The sequence below is a fragment of the Mesocricetus auratus genome, unplaced genomic scaffold (genome assembly GCF_017639785.1).
Source record: "Mesocricetus auratus isolate SY011 unplaced genomic scaffold, BCM_Maur_2.0 Super-Scaffold_6723, whole genome shotgun sequence".
NCBI lineage: Eukaryota > Metazoa > Chordata > Mammalia > Rodentia > Cricetidae > Mesocricetus > Mesocricetus auratus.
Window position 1 is genome coordinate 11,746,339 of NW_024429183.1, and position 27,757 is coordinate 11,774,095.

The 27,757-nt window shown below is 42.4% G+C and overlaps 1 long non-coding RNA gene across 2 annotated transcripts in view; it reads right to left on the minus strand.

The window, feature by feature from the left end:
* Positions 1 to 17,707, minus strand: part of LOC110341436 — a 38,952-nt gene extending 21,245 nt beyond the window's left edge. Inside the window, exons 1-2 of one of the 2 annotated variants that reach the window (XR_005873446.1) lie at positions 17,512 to 17,707; positions 12,188 to 12,360 (exon numbers count right to left, since the gene is read on the minus strand). This is a non-coding gene — a long non-coding RNA (uncharacterized LOC110341436). The remainder of the gene's footprint in view (positions 1 to 12,187; positions 12,361 to 17,511) is intronic. The other variant, XR_002383388.2, reaches the window with a different exon arrangement.
* Between the last annotated feature and the right edge of the window lie 10,050 nt (positions 17,708 to 27,757).

A 27,757-nucleotide genomic window follows, 5' to 3' on the forward strand; every position in this document is an offset into this window, starting at 1 on the left:
GAAATATTGAAATTGGAAGTCAAATGGATGGAACTAGAAGAAACCATCCTGAATGAGATAATCCAGACACAGAAAGACAAGCATAGTATATACTCACTCATATATGGATATTAAACATAGAGAAAAGGATTACCAGCCTACAATCCGCACCTCCAGGGAAGCTAGGAAACAAGGAAGACCCTAAGAAAGACATACATGATACCCTGAAGAAGAGAAAAGGGAGCCTGGGGGAGGGGGAGGGAGATAGGAGAGAGAGGAGAGGAGAGGAGAAGAGGAGCAGGGAGAAGAACATGAGGGATCAGGAAAACCAAGTTGGGAGAAGAATAGAGGAGAGAAAGACAAGAGATACCTTGGGAGAGGGAGCCATTATAGGTTTAAAGAGAAATTTGGCACTAGGGAAATGTCCAGAGATCTACAAGGATGATCCCAACTAGCAATCTAAGTAATAGTGAAAAGACTACCTTAAATGCCCTTCCCCATAATGAGATTGATGGATACAGTATATGCCATCCTAGAACCTTCATCTAGTAGCTGATAGAAGCAGAAGAAGAGATCCACAGCTAAGCACTGAGCCTAACTCCTGGAATCCAGTTGTAAAGAGGAAGGAGTGATTAACAAAGGGGTCAAGATCATTCTGGGGAAACCCACAGAGACAGCTGACCTGAGCAAGTGGGAGCTCACAGACCACGGTCTGACAGCTGGGGAACCAACATGGGACCAAACCAAGCCCCCTGAATGTGCGTATCAGTTAGGAGACCAGGGCAGTCTATGGGGCCTCTGGCAGTGGAACCAGTATTCACCCTTAATGCACGAATGGGCTTTGGAGCCCATTCCACATAGAGAGAAACTCTCTCAGCCTAGACACACAGGGGAGGGTCTAGGCCCTGCTCTAAATGATATGACAGATCTCAATGATCCCTCATGGAAGGCCTCACCCTCCCTGGGGAGTGGATGGGGGATGGGATGGGAGGTTGGTGGGGGGCATGGGAGGATGAGAGGGAGAGGGAACTGGGATTGATATGTAAAGCAAGATTGTTTCTAATTTAAATAAAAATTTATAATTAAAAAAGTCAGTCATGGCAGGGAGGCAAGCAGCGGGCATGGCAGCTAGAGCGGGACACTGAGACCTTTGCCATGAACATGGAACAGAAAGAAAACAGAAGTAGCTCAAAGATTTAATCCTCAAAGCACCCCTGACCCAGTGCTGCACTTCAGCAAGGTCACACCTCCTGAACATTCCCAGAAAGGACTATCATCAAAGAACCAAATGTTCAGATAAGAGACTATGACGGCCACTTCAAACAGGCTGCAGGCCACCGTGCTTAACAGCTTCATCTTATTATATTTTACGTGTATGGATGGGTTGTTTGTTGTTTGTTTGTTTGTTGTTTGTTTGTTTGTTTTGCCTGCATGTATATCTGTGACTCACATGCATACAGTGCCCCTCAGAGGCCAGAAGGGGGCATCAGATCTCCTGGAACATGAGTTACAGACAGTTGTGAGCTGCCACGCGTGCTAGGAATAAAACCCAGGTCCTCTGTAAACACAATATGTACTCCTAAATGTTGACACATCTCTCCATCCCCCTTCATATTTTTTCTGTTTAATGACATTCCTCCATTCTTTGTGTGTGAGAATTTGCAAATGCCATGGTGCACATGGGAGTCAGAGGACAACTTGCAGGAGTGAGTTCTCTCCTCTGCCATGTGGACTTGAGGATCAGGACCAGGATGTCCAGTTCGGCTGCAAGCAACCTCACCTACCAAACCACCTTACCAGCTAAAGCTTTGTAGTATTGTGCAATACATCCTACCAAGAGAAGAAATAAAGAAATTGCCCTTTATTTTTATTCATTGTGTATGTGTGTCCACTACTTTGAACACTGATTCAAATACTAGCTGTCTTTATCTGGAATCACATTTTTTGTCTGTACAAAATACTAAGTTTCTCATAGAGACTCCTGATAATCTAGAATTACCAGGGGAAAGGTCAGGAACTTGTGTCTCCCATTATCTCATATACTGAAATGACGGTCTCTACTTCTTTCCCAAATGTGAGGCGAGGGAGATACTACAGTTAATCTATAGACATCTTCAATGCCTGCAACATATGTGTGGACCTCAGAATAGATATCCTAAGTTGGAAAAGCATGAATTAAGGGCCATGTATGATAGGAATCTGCTTTTGTGACAAACATGGGCAAATCCCTAGAAACTAAAAGATTAGCAGTGGGAGTAGCTGGAAGAAGGGATTGAAATTTCAGTCTAAGACCAACTAACAGATACTAAGTTCTCTTTGGGATGCTGAGAATGTTTTAGAACTAGGAAATCCTATGGCTAAACAACACTGTGACACTGAATAACAAAATGATGCTGACTTATATAATTAGAAATGGTTCAAATGACAAATGTTCTGATGTATGTGTCTTAACCCATTTCTAAAAGAGTATGTGTTTTGTGATTGTATTTAATGACAGTTTAGAAAATCCAAACAAAACTGCAGTGATGTAAAATGGGTCCATTTTTACATGAGTGCACTGTGAAGTCTGTGGAACACAGTGGGACACTGGAGTTTTGGGTGTGATAAAATGGTCACTGGTTCTATTGTAACAATGGTTTCACTTACGTGCACTTGACACAACTCGACAAACTTTAGACTTCACCTTACATAGATTAAAACAAATGAGCAGTGTGGGGCTGGTGAGATAGCTCAGGGGTTAAAGATACTTGCCTCACAGCCTGATGACCTGAGTTTGGTACCCAGGACACATAGTGGGAGGAAAGAGCTGGCTCCCAAAAGATCTTCACATGCACTCTGTGGTGTACATGCACCCAAATTCACACATACACAGTAACAGGAAACAGAATAACTTTTAAAAGATTATTACAACATTGAGAACAGTCCAAGTGAAGATCCTATCCTAAGAAACAGACTTGTGATGAAGGAATGAAAAAGATGTATTTCAGAACCCATCACTCTCTGTTGTGGTGATATATTATTTATGATTTACTGAAGGATTCAGAAAGCAAAGTCAACCACAAGCCATAGAGGCCAGACACACACCTTCAATCCCAGCATCCAGAAGTTAGGATGTGGTGGTACACACTTTTAATCCTAGGACTCGGGATTAAGAGGTAGAAGGCTACCCAGTGATATATGAAATTGAATCTCTCTAAAAGAATAACAGATCACACGCCTTTAATCCCAGCACTAGAGGGGTATAAAAGATGGAAGCAGGGATTTCAGTAGTCAATAAAAGGCATTCATTCTCCAGTCATGCTGAGGAGAGGCAGCAGGATCAACCCATTCAGCCTGAGGTAGTGGTAAGAGCTACCTTGCTTTTCTGTACTTAGGCTTGAAGTTTGAACCCCAATATCTGTCTCTGGGTCATTTATTTTTCATTACATTCTGTCTCCAAGAATGTTCCACTGGTCTAAGCTACTATAATCTCAATTTGCATCATTGCAAGAATATCCCAAATTTTTCTCTGCTTCCATCTTTTCCCGTTCCCCTCACTATTTTACATAAGTCAAAAAGATCCCTCTAAAGCTCAAATCCAATCATTCCACTGTCTTGCTCCAAACCCTAAATGGCTTTTTGTCTCATTCCAAATAAAAGCAAAGTCTACACCATGACCTGTAAGGTCATATATGACCTGGTGCACCTCCTTATTTCTAAATATGTCTACTTTTTATCCTATTGACTTCTGCATTGATTCTAGAAGTTATTATGTGGTCTCCTTCCTTGAGTTTTACTCCATCAGCTTCTTGGGTAAGCTGTCCTAGTTTGCTGTCTGTTTCTGTAATAAACACCATTGAGAGGAAAAGGTTTATTTTTGTTTACACTTGAAGGTCATAATCCATCACTCAAGTCAGAGCAAGAACTGAAGCAGAAATCAGAGAGGAGAGCTGCTTACTAGCTTACTATCTAGCTTGTTCAGCTAGCTTTCTTATATAGCTCAGGTCTACCTGCCTAGGGATAGCACTGCCTACAGTGGACTAGGCTCTCTCAAATCACTCACTAAGACAGTTTCTCACTGACATGGCCACAGGTCAGTCTGATAGAGGCAATTCTTTAATCGAGGTTTCCTCTTCCCAGTTAACTCTAGGTTTTGTTTGTTTTGTTGTTTGTTTGTGTTTGGCTTTGGGTTTTATCTTGTTATTGTTCTTGGGGGGTTGGTTTGTTGTTGTTTTTATATTTATTATGCATATTGCTCTGCCTGCATATATGACTACAGAAGAGAGCATCAGATCTCATTATAAATGGTTGTGAGCCACCATGTGGTTGCTGGGAATTGAACTCTGGACCTGTGGAAGAGCAGTCAGTGCTCTTAACCTCTGAGTCATCTTTCCAACTGATTCTGATTCTCAGTTTTGTGAAGTTGACAATAAAAACCAATCAGGACATTGTCCTTGCCTGCCCTGGCTCTGCATTCAGGCTCTCGTGTCCTGCGGTGGTTTGAATAGGAATGGTACTCATAGACTCATAGATTTGAATGTGTGGTCAACAGGAAGTGGATTAGGAGATATAGTCTTGTTGGAGTGAGTGTGGCCATGTTGGAGGAAGAGTGTCACTGGGGGTGAGCTTTGAGATTTCAGAAGCTCAAACCAGGCCCAGTTTCTCCTTTCTGCCTGTTGCCTTCAGAACAGGATGTAGAACTCTCAGCTACCTCTCCAGCATCATGTCTGCACCCATGCTTCTCAACTATGACAATGGACTAAATTGATGAGCTATAAGCCAGCCCCAATTAAATGTTTTCCTTTGTAAGAGTCACCATGACCAGAAGCCTGGCTGGATCTAGGGACAAAAGGTAAGACATGACCCACCACCAGTTAATACTCCTTAAAGCCCACCCAAAACCCCACATTGCTCTGCTTCCTACTCCTGCCTGGCCACACACTCTGGCCCACAACCCCAGCAGTTTTACTGGAGACCAAATGGAAAATAGGGACCACAGTTAATTCTGGTGTAGGCAGGCATAGTTATTCTAAAATCTAATGAAATAGACTTTAAACCAAAATTAACCAAAAGATATAAAGACATTTCATACTCATCAAAGGAAAATCCACCAAGAGGACAATTCTTAACATCTGTGCCCCAAACACAAGGGCACTCATATCCTAAAAGAAACATTACTAAAGCTTAAATTGCACATTAATTATGGGAGACTTCGATACTCCACTCCCACCAATGGACAGGTCATCCAGACAAAAACTAAAAAGAAACAACACAGTTAACAGATGTTGAGTTTTTCCTCACAGTAATGGGAAAAGTAACTCAGCCATGGTTTTGAGTAAATAATAAGACATTCTAACTTTTGTTCCTTATTTAATATTTGAGAGCCTGCACATGTGTAGAAGTCAGAGAACACTTGAAGATTTTGTTTCTCCTCTTCCACCATGTGGGTCCCAGGGATTCAACTAAGGTTGTCAGCCATCTTTCTGGTGCACATTGTAGTTTGTATATTTATAGCAAAGGAAATGAATGAAGGAATCAAAGAAGAGTCGATATCCTGGCTCGAGACATGATGATAGTTGTGAAGCCACAATCAGGAAGGACATTGTCAAAACTATATGCCGTTGGGACCACTGAGAGACGATGCTTTAGGAATGAAGATAGGTCCTCTAAGGACAAAGGACGGTGCCAGATGCTGCCTGTCGATGGGGGTGGGGACATAGGCCAAGAAAGATCCACTGCATTTAGTGACATGGAAGTCACAGCCAACCTCAGCAGTCAGGGAGAAGCATTAAGGCCACCCACAGAAGACAGGATCTCAGGAAACCAACCCCAGAACACATGGGAAATCAATAATGTGGATAACTTAGCTTTGAGAAAAGATAGCACTAGTTTTAAATCATGGGTATATTGATCTCATGGGGAGGTGGGGAAAGAAAGAGCTGGCACAGCAAGACCCAGTCCCTTCCGATGTCACCTTACAAACAAGCCTTGGTACAACTGGACTTGATCTAGGCAAAAATGCCCTTGAGAGTTGGGGAATAGGTTGGCCTTCCCTAAGTAACTCACTCTTTTGTTTAACCTTGGCTTTCCTAACTAATGCCCTCAAATCCCAGGTAAATCCCCCACACCGCAGGCTATTTTAGTACCGTAATCTGCTCTCGATGCTGCCTCCAACCATCTCTTCAAACGAGACTCAAGTTTTGTTGTGCATTAAACATAAAAGTCAAAATAAGTGTCTAAAGGGTAATTGTATATGGTTCAATTTCTTCATGGTTGACTTTGAAGGCCCACCTAAACCAGCATTTATCATGTCTTTGTAATGTTGCCTGGCACGGCTTGTCGCTTGTTAATTGCTGTGTCTCCAATATTCTTCTTGTAAATGTTCTGTACCTGACTCCTCGTCTCTCCTGAAGGTTATGCACAGGTGTGCTATCTTAAATAACCACCGAATCATCTCCTCGGAGTTCTGACGTTACCAAAATTACAGTATTCCTGACTGTAGCAGCAGCAAATCCACAACAAACAATCACAAAAGTCTCCATGACAGTGCTCAGTGAAGCCCAGTTTTTTCTTTACTGCACATATGTTTTATGCTAGAGTTATTACTTCCGGGTTTTCCTATGTAAGGAGCCTCGACTAATTAGTTGATCTCCCGATTAGAAGGCTCAATCATGTGAAAAGAAGATATTCTCAGTACTTAATTTCACGCATATCTGTAGCAGGCCCCAGACGTTAACACAACTGACACTGCAGTAGAAACCCATTAAGACCTTGGAAGCCAGCAATGGCTGCCAAAATGAGAACAAATACCCAGTCCACAGCCAAAGCAGGAACAAGGGCTAAGTCAGCAGTCCCAGGACACAGCTGGGAAAGTCCCTGAATGCTCTAACCTTGCTTTTTTGGCTTCTGTTGTTCCATTTCTTGCTAACTGTTCTTGTTAACTGAAATGTGTCAACCCAGGATGTGCTCTTTCTGCTTTAAAAGACAAGAATGGCAAGGCTCGGGGCTGCATGACTTGAGTGAGTTACCCATGCAGCTACTGGCTGGCTATAGAGACTTTGTTTGGCTTTTAAGAGTCCTTGCATCCTCTGAAGGATGTCCTTCACAACACGTCCTTTTCCTATTTTCTTCATTGTTGAAGCTGGCACATAGTAGAAATCTTATTTAAACCTAGTAGATTGGCTGGTGAGATGGATCAGCAGGTAAAGGCACTTACTTTCTGTACAAACCTGAAGACCTGAGTTGGATTCCAGGACTCCACAATGAAAGGAGAGAACTAGAGAACTGACTCCCAAATTCACCCCCTACAAGGATTCAGTTCCCAGAAACCACATGGTGGACCCACACCCATCTATAACTGCAGTCCCAGAGGATGTGACACTCTCTGCTGGCCTCCAAAAGCACTGCATGTACATGATGCACAGGCATACCTGCAAGCAAGACACACACACACACACTAATATTCATAACAACAAAAATATACGAAACCTACCAGTACTAGTAAAAATTAAAGCTCTTGACTCAAGGAATAGTTTCAAACGAGCTACGTGCAATGTTGAGACTACTTAAATGAAGTTAAGCCCTCATCAACAATCCATGTACTGCAAAGAACCCAAAAACAGTAACAAACCTTGCCAAGATCAGGAACCCTGTGTGTCTGCTGATCTGACCCCTAACCTGCCCCCGCCCAAGTTGTCCTGCAGGTTGGGCCAGAATGAGAATTCCTGTATTAAACATTGTTCAAACTAATTTGAAATGTAATTACATAGTCACATCAATATAATCAAGGAAATGTGTTTTTTACAAGGTATAATCATTTTCTAATTACTAATTAAGAACTCTCCACAGTTTATGAGAAAATTCTACCTTAGAATTGTTTGGTGATATACAGTGTGTGAATTAACCCAATTGCTTTCTGGGAGTCCTCGGGTGACAGAAACATAAATAATTCATTGTGAAGCTGGATGCTTTTCATGCTCTCAGCTAACCTGGAATTCCAGTACGGGAGCAGCAAGTGAGTGACCCTGCCTTCATGAGAAATGAAGAGGGGCCATGTATGGTGTGTACTCACAGAGTCTTTCTCATACTTCTATTCTCTGGTGGATAGTCTAATGTCTAACTGTCTGACCTGCTACCAGGGGCCTCTCACATGAGCAACTCGTCCACACTGGCAGATGCCCGCGTGGTAACTGTCTGACCCACACTCGGTTTATTCGACTTCACCACCTCTAGTGGTAGGTGCCTAACCTTTCCTTCTTCCCCACCAACCAGATAAGACCCACCTGGGACAGCCCCTAGTTCCCTAGTTCATTGAATAAAAGGCTCAAGTGCAATAAGTCTCCAAGTAATTTTTTTACTTAAAGATTCTGAACAAAGAAAACCAGTACATCAGGAGGACACGCCACTGTACCTGGGCTAAGGAAACAGGAATAATGAACCAGAGGGAGAGGCGAGAGAGGGATGGAGGAAGAGAGACTGGCAGTAGATATAAAGGGTGGGGTGGGGTCACCAAATTCAGAGGTGGGTGCTTAAGTAAGTTTTTCACAAGGCAACCTGAAAGCTTACGCCGCTAGGGGGAGAGAGACTTGACTATCTGAGTAAAATACAACTGAAATTCACATGTAGGTGACTGAGCCCAGCCTCTGGTGTAAGAAAGAGCTCATGCACATAGCAGATGCTGAGACAACATAAAACTGTAAGCTCTCACTACATCCTGACTCTAATTAGTATTCTGAAAACAAACCCCACATCCCCACGCTTCGCACCTTCTCGTCCTCACTATGGGTTTATTTAATCCAAGTTCCAGAGGAGAGAGGTATTGATTCCAGGAGCTCGGAGAAGCAGCTTTGCTGTAATTGCCAGGGAAGGAAAGGCCAAGCTTTGTAGATTCCTCTTCTTCAAACATGGTCTATCTATATACAGTGAAGTTTAAAATCCACCTTAAGATTCCTTAAGTATACAGCTAAGACAGTTGCCTGTGTTTGTACAATCCACGAGCATCAGGAAAGCCAGAAGAGCACCTGGATTCTGCCTCCCGTCCCTGGACCTGTCACTCATCCTGTCTGGGTTGGGTTGGGTTTGGCTTCGATTTTATTGTTTGCATGTTGGATTTTTCACAGTGCTGGGAACTAAACTTAGGACCTTACCCACCCTGCACAAGCTTCAACCATTAAACTAGTTTCCTCATTTACCTGTGATGACTAATCTTAATTGTCAACAGGACCTGATTTATAATTGCCATGGAAACACACATCTGGGTATGTCTGTGAGGGTATTTCCAGGAAAGTGTAGTAGGAAGCACACTCAATGTGGGCTACAGGATGGAGTCCCAGACTGGACCAAAAGGACAAAGTGAGCCGAACAGCAGCACTCATCTCTCTGTTTCCTAGCTGTGGACACAATGTATGAGGCCAGCTGCCGCATACTTCTCCTAGGCTTTCCCCACCTTAGTGGATTGTAGCCCCTCTAAGTATAAGTCAACAAAGACTCTTTTCTACCTTCAGTGGCTTTTCTTAGGCATTTTGTCACAGCAATGAGAAAATTAACTAATACACTAATGAAGAACAACATATTCCCCAAGGTTAGAAGGGCAAACAAGTTAAAATAACACAGAGAAGTGATCTGTAAAGTAAATCATGCAGAATTGAAAGTTTGGGATATTTTTCAGGCAGAGCTTTATATATACAATGGCATAAGTCCTTCTTCTGAAAGAACTAGAATACTAGAATACTAGGTGGAAATTATGAATACTCATTGACATCTTTCTTTTTTAAGAGCTTAAGATTTTTTTTAAGTATATGTGCTTCTGAGTGTGGGTATGCAGGCCAGAAGAGGGCATCAGATCCCCTAAGGCTGGAGTTTACAGGCTGTAGTGAGCTACCTGACATGGGTGTGGGGAACTGAACTTGGGTCCTCTGCAAGAGCAGTATGTGATCTTAACCTCTGAGCCTCTCTCCAGCCCCTCACTGCCATCTTTTTGTGTACAAAATCTAGTTCCAGATGCAGATAATCATTGCATCTCTTGCCTCCACTTTTGAAAGTCTCATAATTTACATAGAGTAAGTTCAAACTTGAGATGCTGCCTCACCCAACATCTGTTATGGCATAAATGTTATATCTATCCTGTTGAAAGGAGTTTTCTATATTTGCATATCCCCCTATGAAAAGAAATTTTTGTTCCAAAAAATTATTTTAAAATATATTTTCACATATGCAAATCAATTAAAAATATGTTGTCCTATATTTAAATACAGCTTATTCCTCCATGTATAGACTATACTGTGAGGCTGGTATGTTCTTGTATTCATTAATTCAATAAGCATTTAATTATATAAGCATAAAATTATATATAAGCTAGGGCTTGCAGCTAGCACCTTAATCATTTTCTGTTTATCTCATTTTTATGTTCTTTTTTTTACTCTTCTGAATTAATTAAGTTGTATTATTCCATCACTTCATTTATTTGTTGGGGGCACCCACATGCCATGGTGCACCTGGGGTAATCAGAGGACAATTTTGAGAGTCAGTGTCTCCCTCCACCATGCTGAAGAAGTACCACTCTTGTCAAGCTGCATACTAGGGGTAGCTGGCCCAGAAGCTTCTAGCTGGTGCTCTTACCTCTGTTTTCCATCTTGCCATAAGACATGCTGGGGTTCCAGATGCACACCAGCACATCCGTGCTTTTTTTTTTTTTTTTTTTTTTTTTGGTTTTTACGAGACAGGGTTTCTCTGTATTGTTTTGGAGGCTGTCGGTCCAGCCTGGCCTCGAACTCACAGAGATCCGTCTGCCTCTGCCTCCCGAGTGCTGGGATTAAAGGCGTGCGCCACCACTGCCCGGCTCCACATCTGGCTTTTTCATGTAAGTTTCAGACGTCAAACTCAGGTCATCGGGCTTGCGCAACAAGTAAGCCGCCCCCCTCACACTGTCCAGTTCTTTCCTGTCTATCTGTTCCATAGAAACTATTCCGGGCTATTTCCAAGTTATTGCTGGACGTCAGCACCCATGCTTTCCTTAGTGCCATGTGACACAAATCTGTACTTTCCCGTAACACTTTAAAATTCTTCATGTCTTTTACTCCATTGTTTTCATTCTGCCAGCAATAACATCTACAAGTTATTGGTTTCTTGCTCTGTGCTGTCAATATATACATCTATATTTCCCTGTAGACTTGGCTCATCTCTTCTGTCTGAGCTCATGCTCCTTTTGCTTGTGGAATTTCTGTTATTGGTTATTTTATGTATTTAAACTTCTAACAACAGATACTCTCAGTCTTCGTTTGTCTAGAAATTTCTTTATCAAGCCTTCTTTTTTTAAAATGAAAATTTCTCTAGAGTGAATTGATTCTAGGCTGGTAGTTATTTTCATTTCCTACTTCAAGTTGTTCCCCCCCCCCTTTATCTTGAGCTTGTCACATCTGTTAAGTTGTTTGTGAATTGTGTTGCTGCCTTTGAAGTACCTAATCATCTACGGCTTTTTGCTGTGACCCTTTTTCTATAGTTTCATGTATATGGAAACCGTGTGTCTCACAGAACCCAGAGCTCACCATGTCAGGATGTCCCAAGAATTCTCTGTCTCCAACTCCCACATGCTGGGAATAACAGGTGGACCACCACTCCCACCCAGGTTTTATATGTGTTCTGGGGATCTGAACTCCAGTACTCATACTGCACAGCAAAGAGTTTACCTGCTAAGCCATCTCACAAGCCCCAAACATTCAACAAATGCTTATGTTTTTTAAGATTTATTTTTATTTTTATTCATGTGCCTGTATCTGTATAAGTATATGCAACATGTATGTGGGTACCTGTGGAAGCCAGAAGAGAACATATGGACCTTTTTTTTTTTTTTTTTTAGATAACGTCTTACTGTGTAGCCTTGGCTAGCCTAAAACTTACTATGTAGACCAGAATAGCCTTGAACTCGCAGAGGTCTATCTGCCTCTGCACTCAAAATGCTGGGCTGGATTTTTAATTATGTATTAGACATTGTTTATATATAGCCCATTCATAGTTTATATATTATCCCCACACGAATCAGATTCACCTTTCTTGATAAGGTAAGCACTGGGGTTAATCCAATTATTAATGTACCTGTGCTGTGGCTGGCTAAAGCCCTCGACCTTTGGCTCCTGTGAGTTGCTGAGGCATGGGTTTCCAAGCTTTGCACTGATAGCCTGGGGTGTCTCCATTCTCAGTCATAACAAACCCTAGGAGAGACCCATCTACTCACCAGAATTTCAAGCTTCTGATCTCCCAATCCCAATAGTTTCCTACTCTTTCTTGCTGGAAAGGCCAGCGTGGTGTTTTCTCTCAGGTGGGTCTTCTATCCCTCAAACACTTCTAGGTTGTAGGGCGTTTCATCTGCTTCTCAATACATCTTGACTTAAATTGCAGGTTTTCGTCCTATACAAAGACCAATACTATATCCTATTTCTGTGGTTATTCCATCCATACATGACCAAAGGTTCAAAGTTCGCTTCCCCAAATCGGTAAATGCCCTCCTCCAAGTGAAAATAATGCACACCTCTCCTCTCTAGAATTTTGATTCATCTTATCTATGTCACATCCACAGTTCTCTAGTAACTTTCAGCTTTGTTTTCACTAACTTTTTGTTCATAATCTTTTTCATCTTTTTCTATTGTTTGAAAATTTAATACATGCATATGATAAATTTTGATCAGAACTATGCCCCAATCTTTTCCTTTCAGTGCCTCCACTATACTCTCATCACCACCATGGAGTCTTTTGCAGTCCAAGTTGGCCTCACTACTATGTAGCCAAAGGTGACATTGAACTTCTGGTCTTTCCACTTCTACCTCCCCATTGCCAGAATTACAAACATATACCCACGACCTTTGCTGGAGATCAAACCCAGGGCCTCATGCATGCTTGGTAAGCATACTACCAACAGAACTATACCTAAGCTTTTTTATTTCACAGAGGACGCAGTCTCTTGCTATGGTTCATTACATTATACTTGGAAATGAAGGTCATGTTGACTTCTCTTTAGTTCTGTCCAGTACATTTTATGTGTGTTCTTTAAGTCAGTTTTTAAATTAAAACTTGGTTTTATTTAAACTTTGGAGTCCAATTTAATAATGAATGGTATATTTAACCTTGACTTCTAGTTGGCGATGTTTTATTTAGTTTTTATTATTGTTATTATTTCAGCATATTCTCTAGTACAGAGAATTGATAGCAATACTATTTGGTTTTGTTCTTATAACCTAGAGAAAGGCCACTCCTGGGGTCACCTAAAAAATTCTTTTCAACATTGCCTTAAGCAAATATTATCACAGAAGTATGTTAAGATTATGGTGTTATATCTATCAAAAATAAAACAGGATCAAACAAATCATGTATGCATCATTTAAAATGATGGGACCAGGGAGATGGCTATTGGGTAAAGGTACTTGCCACCAAGCCTGACAGCCTGAGTTGGATCCCTAGGACCTACTTGACTCCTGCAAGTTGTCCTCTGCCTTCCTTGTGATACCATGACAAGCTCATGTCACACCACACACACACACACACACACACACACACACACACACACGCGCGCGGTAATAGTCCTCTGCCTCTGATAAAGAAATGTAAAAACTAAGTGGTAAAGGACAGAGTATAGAATTAAATAGTAGAAATTATTTTTTAATTAATTAACCTGAATTTCAAGGATTGTCCTTTTTAGGACTGATTAGCACTTTAAGTTGACCCAGTAGCTGTCTCCTTCAAGAACAACAACCCACTCACTGTCATTCATAACTAATATGTGCTAATCATCTGTAGTTATTCTGTCTCTAGAGTGTGAGTTAGCATCAGCTTTGGCCCATCCAACTGTTTATTCCCCAAATTCCAACTATGATCCACAAAGGGAAAGAGAAGAGACAAGTGCATGTGTGATCTCTGAAGTGATAAGAGATGAGCATACACCTGATAAGACCAACCAAGCTGGGTCTGCAGGCCTCTCATCCCAACAGCTGCTTAGGACACCAAGGCTTTTGAATTGACAACTAAAGCCTACTTGAGCTACAATGAGATCAAGGCCATCTTAGACCACTTAGAGAGACCCCCAACTCGAAATAAAAAGTAGAAGTGTTGGCAAAGTTGGAAAGATGGCTCAGCAGGTGCAAGCACTTGCTGTGCAAGCCCGATGCCCTGAGTCGATTTCCATGAAGAGATGAATGCACTGGTCTGAATCTGCAATTCCAGAACTCAAGATGGGAGGTGGAGATGGGAGAATGGTGTAGATGCTCACAATATGAAATGCAGAAGAAGTGAGAGAGACTCTGCCTCAAAAACCAGGTGAAAGGAGAAAACTAACTCCTCTTCTAAAAGGTGTGTTCTGACTTCCACATGCATGCTGTGGCGCACACGCAAGCCCACACTCACACATATATCGTTCGTTCATACACACATAATAACAATAATATATTTAATAAGTAGTACTGGCAATATAGCTCAGTGGTAGGGCACTTGCCTAGCATATACAAGTTCTGGATATTAGATTAAATTCCCGGTACTGAAAAAAAAACAGCATAAACAAAAAAGACTATTCATGATGCTAGGATTGGGGCCGGAAATGTAGCTCATTGGCAGAGCCCTTGCCTAGTACACACAATTCCCTTGAGAAGAAAAGCTGGGGAGTTAGAGAGGAAGATATAGTTCCATGGTAGAGTGCTCATCCATTATCCACAGGGCCCTTGGTCTAACCTCCCGCACCGAGAAAGCAACGATAATAAAGTAATACAGACCAACTGAGGACAATTAAACGGTGAGAATCTCCTCTCTTTAGGGCTGTGAATGTATCTGAGAAATTCCCAAATGAATCGTACAAGCTGCTTGATAGGCATTCATGAAGGAGAAACTCAAACACCTGAAGACTCACAGGTGACCCAGAGCACTGTTTGAGCAGCTCTCCTCAGTTCAACTGTTTGTTTAATGAGATAAAATAAATTTCAGGTTATGATTTTCTTACGCTAATCTTCTTCACTTTGTGTTATCTAGGAAACTGCTTGTGGCAACACTACACAGGCAGACTGGATAACAGGGGTTTTCGTTCTGGCTTTGTCAGTAGCTGGGCAAGTATGGGTTCTGTGTAGTCTTTATTCATTTGTTTGTCAAATAGAGATCACATACACATTCCCCACTTACTGTGGGAGATGCAAAGGAGGTCGTTATCTATGAAACTTGGATTGCATGATTCACAGCCCGTAAAAAGCAAGTTAGTGTAGGAGAGAGTACTTATTTTCACAGAACTCCAGAGCCATTTTTATTGATGTTGATTCTTTTTCTTAATCAGCACTACAAATACTTAAGTGAGAATATACAAGAAAGAATTAAATCAAACGGGACACTGAGATTTTCAGTGGGTTAGTCACTCCAACCAATTCCTCATTGCATTGAACGAACAGGATGTGGCCTCAAAACAATTTGTGTGTGAGAATCCTGAGCTCCAGTGTGACAGTATGAAAGGTGGGGTCTCGGGGTCATGAGATGGGACCCTCATTAATGGGATTAGTGCACTGATGAATGGAATCCTAGAGAACTCTCTCACCCTTTTCCTACCATGTACGAAGAAGGTCAACAGTCTGCAACCCAGAAAAGGGTCTTCCCTAGAGTCCCTGGTGTTGGGACTTGAAGCTGCCTGGTCTGAGACAGGCAAGCTTAGGAAAAGCTTGTCACCTGAGGCTCTGTTATGAGAAAGTAGTTATTTTTGTTTACAGTTTCCCAGTACTCAGTTCTATTTAAGTTCTGTTGTTGTTGTTGTTTACAGGGTTAGTTAATTAGGTTAGCTGGGTTTTGTGTAATTTTGATTTTTGAAACAGGGTCTCATGTATACCAGTTTGACACTGAACTCCATACATGGCTGAGGATGACCTTACACTGCCTAATCCCCCTGCCTCCACCTTTCTGGTGCTGGGATTACACATTCATACCACTGTGCCTGATTTACTACTCCACAATGGGGGTTTACCACAGCTATTCTTGGTTGCCAAGCTGACAACTGGAATAAACTAAAACCGAAAAATAGAGGGCACACCAGTGAGGGGTTTTTGCTTAATTTGAAGTAGGAAGAGCCACGTCTAATCTGGATCTGGAGTTGGGAAGATACGCCTTTAAAAATCCACCTCTAATCCAAACCAAACCTTCTGCTGGAGGTCTATATAACAGTGGTCCTCAACCTTCAGCTCTAAAGCCAGGAGCACATGGCCAAAGCTGCCAACTTCTGCTGCTTACTGGGACTGGTACATGGCCCTCCATTCAATTATATCTTCACCAGATTTCTGGCTTTCACTGCCTAAATCTAGCTGTCCTGAAACTGAATCTCTAGAACAGGCTGGCCTTGAACTCAGAGATCCACAAGCCTCTGCTTCTGGAGAGCTGGGATTAAAGACATGCACCAACACACCCAGTTCTCAGCTTTTCTTTAGTTCCTTTTCACAAGCTGGAAAATTATCTGGGTGGGATCTTGCCCTGAGGTCACCACTCCCTTTATTCCATTTCTTAATCTGTTCATCTCCTTGAACACAGGATTTAGCTCTTATTCCAGTTTGTGGTCCCCTTTTCTCAATCTGTACATTTTGTATTTTTGTTTGTTCAGCTTGCTCCCTTTTCATTATAAATCTTCATTAGAGTTGTTACTAATATCCACACAACAGAGTCTATACTAGGCTGTTTCGAGATTTCCTCTGCCAACAGAATTAATCCAAAACTCTTCACTTTAACCTCAGACAGATTCTTTAGACAAGGGCAAAAAGCGATTACATTCTTTACCAAAGTATCACAATAATGATCTCTAGGCAACATACTAAAATTTTTCTCCTCTGAAACCCCTTAGCACCACTGTCTCCCATGCTCCTGCTAGTCTTACCCATTAAGCAGTATTTAAGGCATTCTACTGCTTCCTAACAAAAACTCCCAAAGTCTGTATTATTCTAAACAATAGCAAGGTCTGTTGCCTATCACAATATCCCAGCCCTGGTACCAGCTTCTGTTTTAGTTAGCGTTCCTATTGCTGTGAAGAAACACCATGACCACAGCATCTCTTATAAGGAAAATATTTAATTAGGGTGGCTCATGTTGTGGAATATTAGTTTAAGCTGTGTTACATTCTTTTATGCTGATATTTGCATAATGATGCAAAGATGTGTTGCATTCTGTTATGTCGCATTTGTTTAACTCTGTGAAGCTGTGTTACTTTGCCTGTCTAAAACACCTGATTGGTCTAATAAAGAGCTGAACAGCCAATAGGTAGGCAGGAGAGAGAAATAGGCAGGGCTGGCAGGCAGAGGGAACAAATAAGAAAAGATGGAGGGGAGAGAAAATAAGAATGAGAGGACGCTAGGGGCCAGCCACCCAGCCACACAATCAGCCACGGAGTAAGAAGGAAAGAGGTGTATAGAATAGAAAAAAGGTAAAAGCCCAGAGCCAGAAGGTGGGCAGGATAATTTAAGAAAAACTGGCTAGAAACAAGCCATGTCTTTGTTTGGTTGCTGGGTGGTGGGCATCCAAAGAGTCAAAGAGTTAAAAACAACCATCTACAGGCTCACTTACAGTTTCCGAGGTTCAGTCCGTCATCATCACCGCAGGGAGCATGGCAGTGTTGTGCAGGCAGACATCTTGATCAGAAGGCAAAGGAAATGGCTGTGACACTGAGCAAAGCTTAAAAGCAAAAGAGACCTCACAGCCTGACCCCACAGTGACACAGTTCCTTCAACAAGGCCACGCCTACTCCAACAAAGCCACGCCTCCTAGTAGTGCCACTCCCTATGAGCTTATGGGGCCAATCACATTCAAACGACCATAGCGGTTTAAGAGCTCTTGCTGCTCTTGCAGAAGACCTGAGTTTGGTTCCCGCACCCACGTTGAGTGGCTCACAGCTGTCTGTAACTCCAGTCCCAGTGTATCTGACACCCTTGTCTGGCTTCCACAGACGCTGCATGTATGCAGTACACTTACATACATACATGTGAAAAAAAAACTCCTAGACATAAAAACAAAAATAATCCTTTTAAATTTTTAAAGAAGGACTGGAAAGATGGCTAAATGATTTTAGAGCACTGGATGCTCTTCTAAAGGTCCCAGGTTCAATTCCCAGAACCCACATGGCAGCTCATAATCTTCTATAACTGCAGTTTCAGGGTATCTGACGCCTTCTGGCCTCCACAGGCACCAGGTCCACAAGTGGTGCATAGACATGCGTGCAGGCAAACACCTATACAAATAAAAAGTAAATAAGTGGGTAAATCTTTTTGTTAAAATAAGACTTTTGAGAAAACAAAAGTCAAATAGTTGTCAGGTGCTACTTCAAAACAACCAAGGTTCAACCTTATGCTTGCACAGCATACACAAGTCTCTGGGTTCAAGAGTCAAGGCCCTGCTGCCACCTAGGACCATGGTGATATCTGGGCACCAGCTACTGCCAAGGGCCACGTCTGGCTCCATGGTCCTGCTGCAGGTAGGTCTGTGTTGATGCCCGTGGCCTGTGTTACCACCAGAAGCCATGCTATCCATGTGAACCATGCCTATTGAAAACTGAGAGTCATGCTGAGCCAGCCCTGCCCTTCACTGGCCCTGGGAGATCTGGCCCTAGCCCTCGCTGGCTCCTGCAGCAGCAGTAATGGCTTTACCCCACATGAGAGAGCCAGCTCCGATGATCCCAGCCATGGGAAAGCGGGACCCACCCCTCAACACAGGTGCAGGAGAGCTGACCTTAATGGCATGGGCAGAGGAGAGTTGGCTAAAGTTGAACCAGAACTTTAGGATCTCCATGATTTGGGGCAACATCAGGATACCTGAGAGGAGTCTTGGTGAGGATTCAGTATTGGTGGTGTACCAAAAGCCGGAAGCCTTTAACCAGACCAACAACTCATTACAATGAACAATTGCAAGTAAAGCTGTTTGGACAAAAGTGTGTACTGTGTGACATGCCAGAGCTCCCCCGGCCACTGAGATGAGTGATGAGGCGGTGGAGAGGTAGGAAAGGAGGCGCGAAGTGGTTTGAATTTTTTTGGTTTTTGTTATTAGTATTTTTATTTTTATTTTTTTACTTTCTTTTGTGGCGGGCACTGCAAAGGTAAAGGACAGATATGGGAGGACTGGGAAATGAGTAGGTTGGGGTGCATGATGTGAAATTCCCAAAGAATTTATTTTAAAAATGTTTAAATAGAAAAAAATAAAGAGTCAAGCCCAATACTGCAAAAAGAATAGTGAGGCCTTAGACAGACATTTCCACAATAAGAGCTGGGGGCCAGCCATTCAGGGTTTCACTGTTAAGTTCTGCTAACAACCAACATGAATTACTTTAGGGCAAAGTTCAAGCCATAGAAACACATAATACATTATGACCCTTGAATAGGACTGTTGACACTTTACTAAAGGCTTTTTAGATAACCCACTCTTGTGTCGCTGTGACCAAAACTCCGTTCATAAACACCTTAAGGCAGGAAAGATGAGACTTTAACCATGGTTTCAGGGGGTTGCAGTTCTCCACAGCAGGGAAGGCAGAGGCCAGCGGCTCAGTCTGTGGTATCAGGAGCATGTAGCAGGAAAGCTCTTGCAGCAATAGAACAAGAAACAGAAAGTGAGAACAGAACCAACGGCCATCCCTAGTGACCTACTTCTGCCAGGTAGGCCCCACCTCCTACAGGTACACAGCCTCCCTAAATAGCGACACCAGACAGAAGACATGCTTCAAAATATGGGCTTGTGGCAGATATGTCAGATTCATCCGTAACATTTAGCACATTCCTAGTATGCCGCAGCCTGTCTTTAGAGACTCAGATATACCCAGGTATACATACATTTTATTCAAGAAAAAATATTTGGGGCTGCAGGCATAGTTCAGTGGTTCTTAGCACTTGCCTCATGTGTGCAAGACCCGGGATTTATCCCTCAAACTAAAACATAAATAAAAGGAGAGGAAGGTAGGGAAAAGAAAGGAAAATTGTTTTGATATTATGTAAGGAGCTGGAGATGGGAGTCAGTAGTTAGGAACCCTTGCTATTCTTGCAGAAGACTCAGGTTCAGTTCCCATGTATCCGCATGATGGCTCTCAGTCATCTGTAATTCCAGTTCCAGAAGATCCTGCATGCTTTACTAGCCTCTGTAGATACCAGGCACATACATGGTACACAGACACACACAGACAAAACACCTGCACACATAAAAATTAATTCTAAAAAAAATTTAAAGATGATAGAAAGTAAATTCAGCCATGCAGCTTGACTGGGTTATAAATCACCCAGGTGACATACTTTCTGGCATGTCTGGAAGGATGTTTCCAGAGAGGTTTGACTGGGGTGTCTAACTCCTTTCTCTCATCTTTCTCCTCCAATCTTTAGAAACTGAACTTGGCCTTCTGGCTTTGTTTGAGATGAGAGTGTGTAACTTCCTCCTGAAAGAACTTAACCACTCATGCTCAACTCTTTCGCATAGTCTCCCTTCCCTCTCCCCTCCTCCTCCTGAGCAGTGGAGGAGCCTGGATGAACCATGACAGGAAGGGTAGTCGACCTGAAGCCACACACATCTACAGTGATCTTTGTATGAGGGAAAAATAAAAGCAGTTTGTTTTATTCTTTTAATTATGGGGGTCGTGCATCTGCAAGCAGGTGTCTGCAGAGGACAGTTAAAAGGTGTTTGATTTCCCCATGGAGCTGGAGTTACAGACAGTTGTGAGCCGCCTGACATGGGTGCTGGGAACAGAACTTGAGATCTTCTGCAAGAGCAACAAGAGTGCTTAACTTTGAAGCCATCTCTCCAGCCAAAAATGTTGTCTCTTTTTAAAAAAAAAATCTTGTCTCTTAGGCCACTGGGATTTGGGGGCTTCCTAGCATGTGATTGGTCCTCAAAGGGCCTCAAGTAAAATCTAAATCTGATCAATAAGTGAGTGGTAAAGAAGGTTGCCCTACAAGCTGTGGAGATGGAAAGCTATAATATAACACAGCATTTAGTAAACAACTGTGCCTTATATCTGATACCATTTGCAGCAGAGTGGGCAAGGTCTCACTCTGTAGCCCAAGTTGACCTCAAACTCATGGTAATCCTCCTGTTTGGGCCTGAGATTATAGGCATGTGCCACCACACTCTTGGCTGGTGCCTAATATCTTTCGAAGACACTTCTTGTCTGATCAGATTATAGCTTGATCAGAATACATTGGAAAATAGAATGCTAACTGTACAGGCTTATTATTAGATAGATTTGACAACATACTTCAGGAGACATCAGTTCTGAAAAGAATTTTCATTTGCAGACAGGAATAAAAGAGAATAGAGAAAGTCTAAAAAAATTCTAGGATTTTGCGAAATCAGACAGTCGAAAGCATTTCAGCCCCAGCTAGAGGAAGATTAAAGGAAACAGCCTGTCTTCTCGTCATTCCTGTCATAATCTGTTTTCTCTCACACTGGTCTAACAGTGACATTTGTCACACTTTTTGGTCTGAGTCCAGATCACCCTCATTCCAGCCCCTCCCACTTCGCTGCTCCCTTGTCTCCATAACATTGCCGTTCAGACCTCTGAACCCTGGGGGCCTCCAGGCTTCGTCCAAGGACGCTTTCAAAATGTATGTATCCCCTCACTCCTTGGAGATCTCATGACTCTCATGCTATGTGTGCTGATAAATCCCTAACTCTGGTCAAAATTCTAGCTATGTAGGCATGGTAGGATGTGCTCGTAGTCCCGGCTACTCAGAGTCTGGGATGAAACAATCGCTTGAGTCTGTAAGATACAAAGCAGCCCAGACAACACAGGGAGACATCTCAAAAGGAAAGAAGAAGTTACAGTTTCATCTTAAAATGGTTGTCTCAACCCTCTGAATTGAATAGAAAATTGGATGCATGTGCCTCTCCCATTGCTGCTCTTCCAGGGGGCTTCCTGATTTCAGTAAATGGAAATCCCATCTTTCCAGTTTCAGCACTATTATTTTGGTGTCCCCATTTGTACCTTCTCCACATCCAACCTGTTATCAACTCCTGTCACTCTGTTTTATGGACCTGTGGAGAATCTGAACCCTTCTCACTAACTTTCTGGTATAATATTACACCCCCAACTCCTCTCCCGACTTCCTCACTAGCTGGTCACCTAGACGCTATGTTAAAAATTAGCAGCCAGTGTTTCATTTCAAACAAGGCTGACCCTAGTCACTTTCTCAGTCTCAGTTCAACTAGAGCTGGGAAGATAGCTCAGGGGTTAAACCACTGACTGCCCTTGCAGAGGATCCAAGTTCAATTCCTAACACCCATATCAGGTAGCTCACAGCTGAATGTGTGAGTGTCACCCTCTCCCGGCCTCTACACTCATGTCCACATACCTATAAACAGATGGATATGCATATACATAATTTCATAATAAATGTTTTAAAAAAACAAGAACCACAGACAGTGAGTTTTGGCTTCTCATGACCAGAAAATAACTTTTTTTTTGCCTTTTTAAAATTAATTTAATTTTTACATTCCAATCCCTGTTCCCCCTCCCTCCTCTCTTCCCTCTCCACCCCCCACCTCCCATCTGCTCCTGGGAGAGGGTAAGGCCTCCCCTAGTAAGTCTACTAAGCCTTTCCCATCATCTGGTTGAGGCAGGGTCAAGGCACCTCCCCACCCACCACACCCCTGTGTCTAGGTTGGGCATGGTGTCTTGATATAGAATGGGCTCCATTAAGGCAATTTGTACATTAGAGTTAGGTCTTGGACCCACTGCCAGTAGCGTCATAAATTGTCCCAGTCACCTATATTAAGGGATTCTAGTTCGATCTTATGCAGGTTCCCCATTTGTCAGACCTGAGTCAGGGATCTGTCACTAGCTAGGGTCAGCTGGTTCTGTGGGTTTCCCCATCGTGGTTTTGACTCCTTTGTTCATATCATCACTCCTCCCTCACTTTGATTGTACTCCAGGAGCTTGGCCCATTGCTTAGTTATGGATTTCTGTATCTGCTTCCCAGATGATAACTTATTTCTACTCTTAGCCTCTGCAGAGGATACAACAAAATACATGTCATCTAAGGAACAGAGAACATCTCTTATCAGACATCGTTTGCTGGCATCTGCATTTGAATGCCCAGCTTCCAGAACAGTGAAATGAAGTTTCTGGGATTGGTGAGTGGTTGTCACAGCATCTAGGTTACCTCAGTGCTAGAGCTCAGACAAAGATCCCATGGTTGATGATACAGTAGCATCACTGATCACATGGTCTGCCTGGAGCTAATGGTGAAGACTAGAGTAAAATAATTATATGCAGGGGGCGCATGAGGTGGATCCCAAGGTTGCACAGTGTTTGTGGGTAAAAAACAATGCAAGAGCTCTGCCCTGGAAACTGGGACCCTGAATTCTTTGCATTCCATTCAAAGTTGTTCACTTTACACACACAGATTTACTCGAGTGTGTGTGTGTGTGTGTGTGTGTGTGTGTGTGTGTGTGTGTGTGTGTTACTGTTGAAATGCCTTACAGAGCCAGTGAGATGGCTCAGTGGGTAACACCTATTGCCAAGTCTGACAACTTGAGTTTGACTTCTAGGACCACATGGAAGGTGAGAACCAAATCCTGTAATCCTATAAGTTGTTGTCAAATCTCCTCGTGAGTGCCATGGTACAAATGCATCCACACCCAAACACTGATGATAGAAGGAAGGAAGGAAGGAAGGAAGGAAGGAAGGAAGGAAGGAAGGAAGGAAGGAAGGAAGGAAGGAAGGAAGGAAGGAAGGAAGAGAGAGAGAGAGAGAGAGAGAGAGAGAAAGAAAGAAAGAAAGAAAGAAAGAAAGAAAGAAAGAAAGAAAGAAAGAAAGAAAGAAAGAAAGAAAGGAGAGGACAGATAGACATAACACAAGATTTTAACATTTAGATGTCTTAAGAATCAACTTGCCCTGTGTGACCCTGGGACAATAGACAAGAACCTCTCCAGATATTTGGTTTCTTTATAAACCCAATATAGAGACTAGAATCAATAATACCTAAAAATACCTAATTTCCCTTCTAAGACTGAAGCACAAATTATCTGTTTTATATTCAAGCAATGTCTTTGGAGTTCAATACAGAGACAGACATTTGCACCCTTAAGCAAATACCCCTCTCTAGAGCAGCTTACACATGCCAGGATGCCAGGAGGCTTGCTCTGGGCTCAGCAAATCAGCCACTAACGACCCCTCTCTTCCCATGCTATCTTCTCTTGACACTCAGAAAATTATTCTTCAAAGTTTTCAAGACTTCCCTACACCCATCTTTTAAGATGTTTTTGCAAATTGGCCTGCACTGCTTTTAAGATTAGATTTTTTTTCATTTCAGAATTCATGCTTCAGTTTAACGAAAACCAAATCCTCTTACAAAGCATGTGTCGACAACCCAAATACCACCATGGCTGAATGGAACCAACTCAGATAAGCCAGTATCAGCTCCCAGAGCTTAGAAAATAGGCCCCAGCATCTCTTAGATGATATGTTCTCATGGACGGGTGCTTAACATTACTTGGAAGATCTCTGCCTTAAGTCTTATCTTGGCTAATAAATTCCCTCACGATAAAACAGGATACAGAATCCAGTACCAAAGGAGACATTTTATCACTCCTTCTCTGGCTGCTCCTAACACTATCTTCTACTGAATAGACAACTTGGTGGACATTTTAGTTTAGTACATTTGAGGTCAGCAATTCCAAACTAAAATTCATTTCTCACTAGGCAGGAGTCTACCTGGAGACCAGTAGGCATCCTTTATCGTTAGCCACCTGAGTAGATCCAGAAATCCATTCAATGACACCTCCCAATTTGTGTGTAAAGTTCCCTCTAAATACAGGCTAGATACGCTGTTCTCCACGCACACAGCAGAGCTGGAGTCAGTGACCTAGAAAGGCAGACCCATCGCGAGAAGGCTGGAAGAAGCAATCCTCACTTGCACCCTGTAGTTGTTATGGTTCCATGTGCCCAATATTCTCAGCACCTACCAAGAAAATGGCATGCGTATGCCCATTTATCCCAATTCTGGGCTCAATTAGGATAATTATAAATCAGTACCCCTAGTGTGAGTCGAGTACATGTTGTTCAAAATGACACTCATTTGGAGGAACAATTATATTCATTTTATAACCACCCAGTCCCCAAAACATCCTCCTTTTCCTTAGTTTAGGAAACAGTCACCAAACTCCCTCTCCAGTTAAACTATTAGAAGTGTTTTACTCTAAATCTCTGTCTTGGTGTTTATAGCTTTAAAAGCTTAAATGTTTTCCTTTCTGTGCACTCATCCTTGCTGCCATCTGCCTCCTTGTGTGTGGGGTCACGGCAGCTAACCTTTTAAACATTCTCTATAGAGATGCCACCAGTCAAGACCTACCGATCCGGCTAGTAAACAGGTTGAGAAATCCATTTACTGTTAGGGAGTAAAATCCATGCCGTCCTCGGTGCTCTCTTACTACCCTTCATCACTCACTCTGCATATCAAACCTGAACCGGTCTGCTGCATCTCTCAGAAGGAGAGTAAAGTGCAGGTTACAACTGCATTCATTGCCTTCCTGTGTCTCTAATGTTTGATTCCAGGAGCAGCAGCTCTGGGATTTTTACTAAATGTAGCCCTGTGGGATAGAGAAACAGCTTGGTGGTTAAGAGCACTTTCTGCTCTATCTGGAGGACTGGGGTTCAGGTTCCAGCACCTATAACTCTAGTTCCAAGGAATCTGATGCCTTATTTTTATAAAAACACATCTATATATGCTGCACAAGTGTGAACATGCACACAAATGAAATAAAATATTTCATGTACTCCTGAAAGGAACCCTCACCCACGGCATTTCTGAGGTTTGTTTTATAAGAAAGGTATCCCTCCCATCCACCCCCCAAAAAAATCTTCCTTCGGTGAGCTTTTTCTGTGACTTCTATGTGGCACAGTCACAGTGTAAAATCAAGCAACCCTTGGTTTCTGAGCTTGAACACAGAGCTTCACTCTATTGAAAACATGGGTTCTATAAGAAGGTGGGTTGAGCAAGCCATGGGAAGCAAGCCAGCAAACAGCTCCCCTCCACAGCCTCTGCATCAGCTCCTGACTCTGGGATCCTGCCCTGTCTGAGTTCCTATCCTGACTTCCTTCGGTGATAACCAGCAATGCTTTAAGTGTGAGCTGAATAAACCCTTTTCTCCCCAACTTGAGTTTTAGTCATGGTGTTTCAACACAACAATAGAAACCATAACTAAGACACTTACCTAGGATTTCTTGACGAGTTTTCAATGCAAAGAAATGGGAAGGAGATAAAGTATGGACAAAATGAAGGAAGAAATAAGCAAATGAGAGCACAAAAGTGTGTCTTGATGTCTATGGTGTTTCTGCTTCTCCTCTTCTTCAAGGAATGCTCAATTTCTTTACTCACTGGTTTCCAAGTCAGAGGAAGCCTAACCCAAACAGCTTGAAGTTCAAAGAGAAAATCATATGAACATAGTAGATCAGGATACAAACACAGGAGTGAGGGAAAGATGGCAATGAAACTGTTTCTTGGGCCAACAAGATGATTCAGTGGGTTAAAACACTTGCTGCATAAGCCTGATGGTCTAAATTCCATCCCTGGAGCCCATGAGAAGTCCTAATGTGATGACTCCCACCTGTAATCCCAACACCCCAATAGTGAGATGGAGGCAGAGACAGGAGAATCAGCCTCAAAGTTCATGGTCCAGCTAACCTGAAGTATGACAAGAGATAGGAAAAGAGAACCTGCCTCAACAAGGTGGGAGAAGAAAATTGACTCCCAAAAGTTGTCCTCTCACCTCTATACCCACAGCATGACAGTCGCAAGCCTGCATTCCCATACACAAACATAACGCGCACACCCACAAATTGTTATTATTATACAATGATAATTTTTAAAAGAAAGGAGTTTTATAAGCTGAACATAGTGACACACATCTACAAACCCAGAATTGAGGAAGCTGAGGAAGGAGGATCATGAGTTCAAGACCAGCCTGAGCTACACAGAGAGAACTTATATTGGGGAAGAAAGGTTTCCATAAGAATTTTATTATGTGTGAGTAGCACTCACTAACCTTTCTGTGCTCAAATCATTTTAGGGACATACTAGTTAAAGGTCACAGTGTCACCTGTTTAGACTAGCAATAACTAGCCAGAGATTTGTCATATGGAGCAAGCACTGAGATCTCAGCCACCATGGTCTAGGAGCCAGTTTGAGAGTTCCCATTTCCAGAATTTTATCCCAGTCAATCAAAGACTGTGTCTTACAAGAGTCAAGCCATGAGGGAAAACATACTTCTGTTCTGCATGTGTCAAAACAAGATCCAGAGTTCTGGAGCAATAAGAAAAAGATAAAGTGCTCTGTCAACCAGGTGAGAAAACTTCAGACATTTTTATTCTCAAGCAAATCTGGAAGGCTGTTTGCTTCAAATGTAAAGAAAGGAATATAGAATAAATTGTTGATTTTACAGCACAGATTAACTACTCCATAAGAGCAATAACACATAAACTTCCAAATGCCTGGTGTCCCCCCTGCCACGTAATAACCCCGCTTAAAGTTGCTGTCTTTGATTTTTTAATTTTTTCTTAGAGATAAAATAACATGAACTCGACAAATAAATAGCCAAATTAAGATGAATTGAATGTGTTTGGAATGTTGAGAATCTATTTACATTTTAATAAGATATTTCCCCAGTGTAGGTCTGAGATAAATCTCCCTAGAGAAGGGGCTGGGACAGAGAATTAAGAAGAAAGACGTGCCCTTGACGATTTGGAGGAAAGGAAAGATAAGCAGAGGGGCGTTTAATAGAAACAGATGTGGATGTAATCCCTTCAGGAAGAAAAATGCTGTACAAATGCAACATGAGAGGGGGA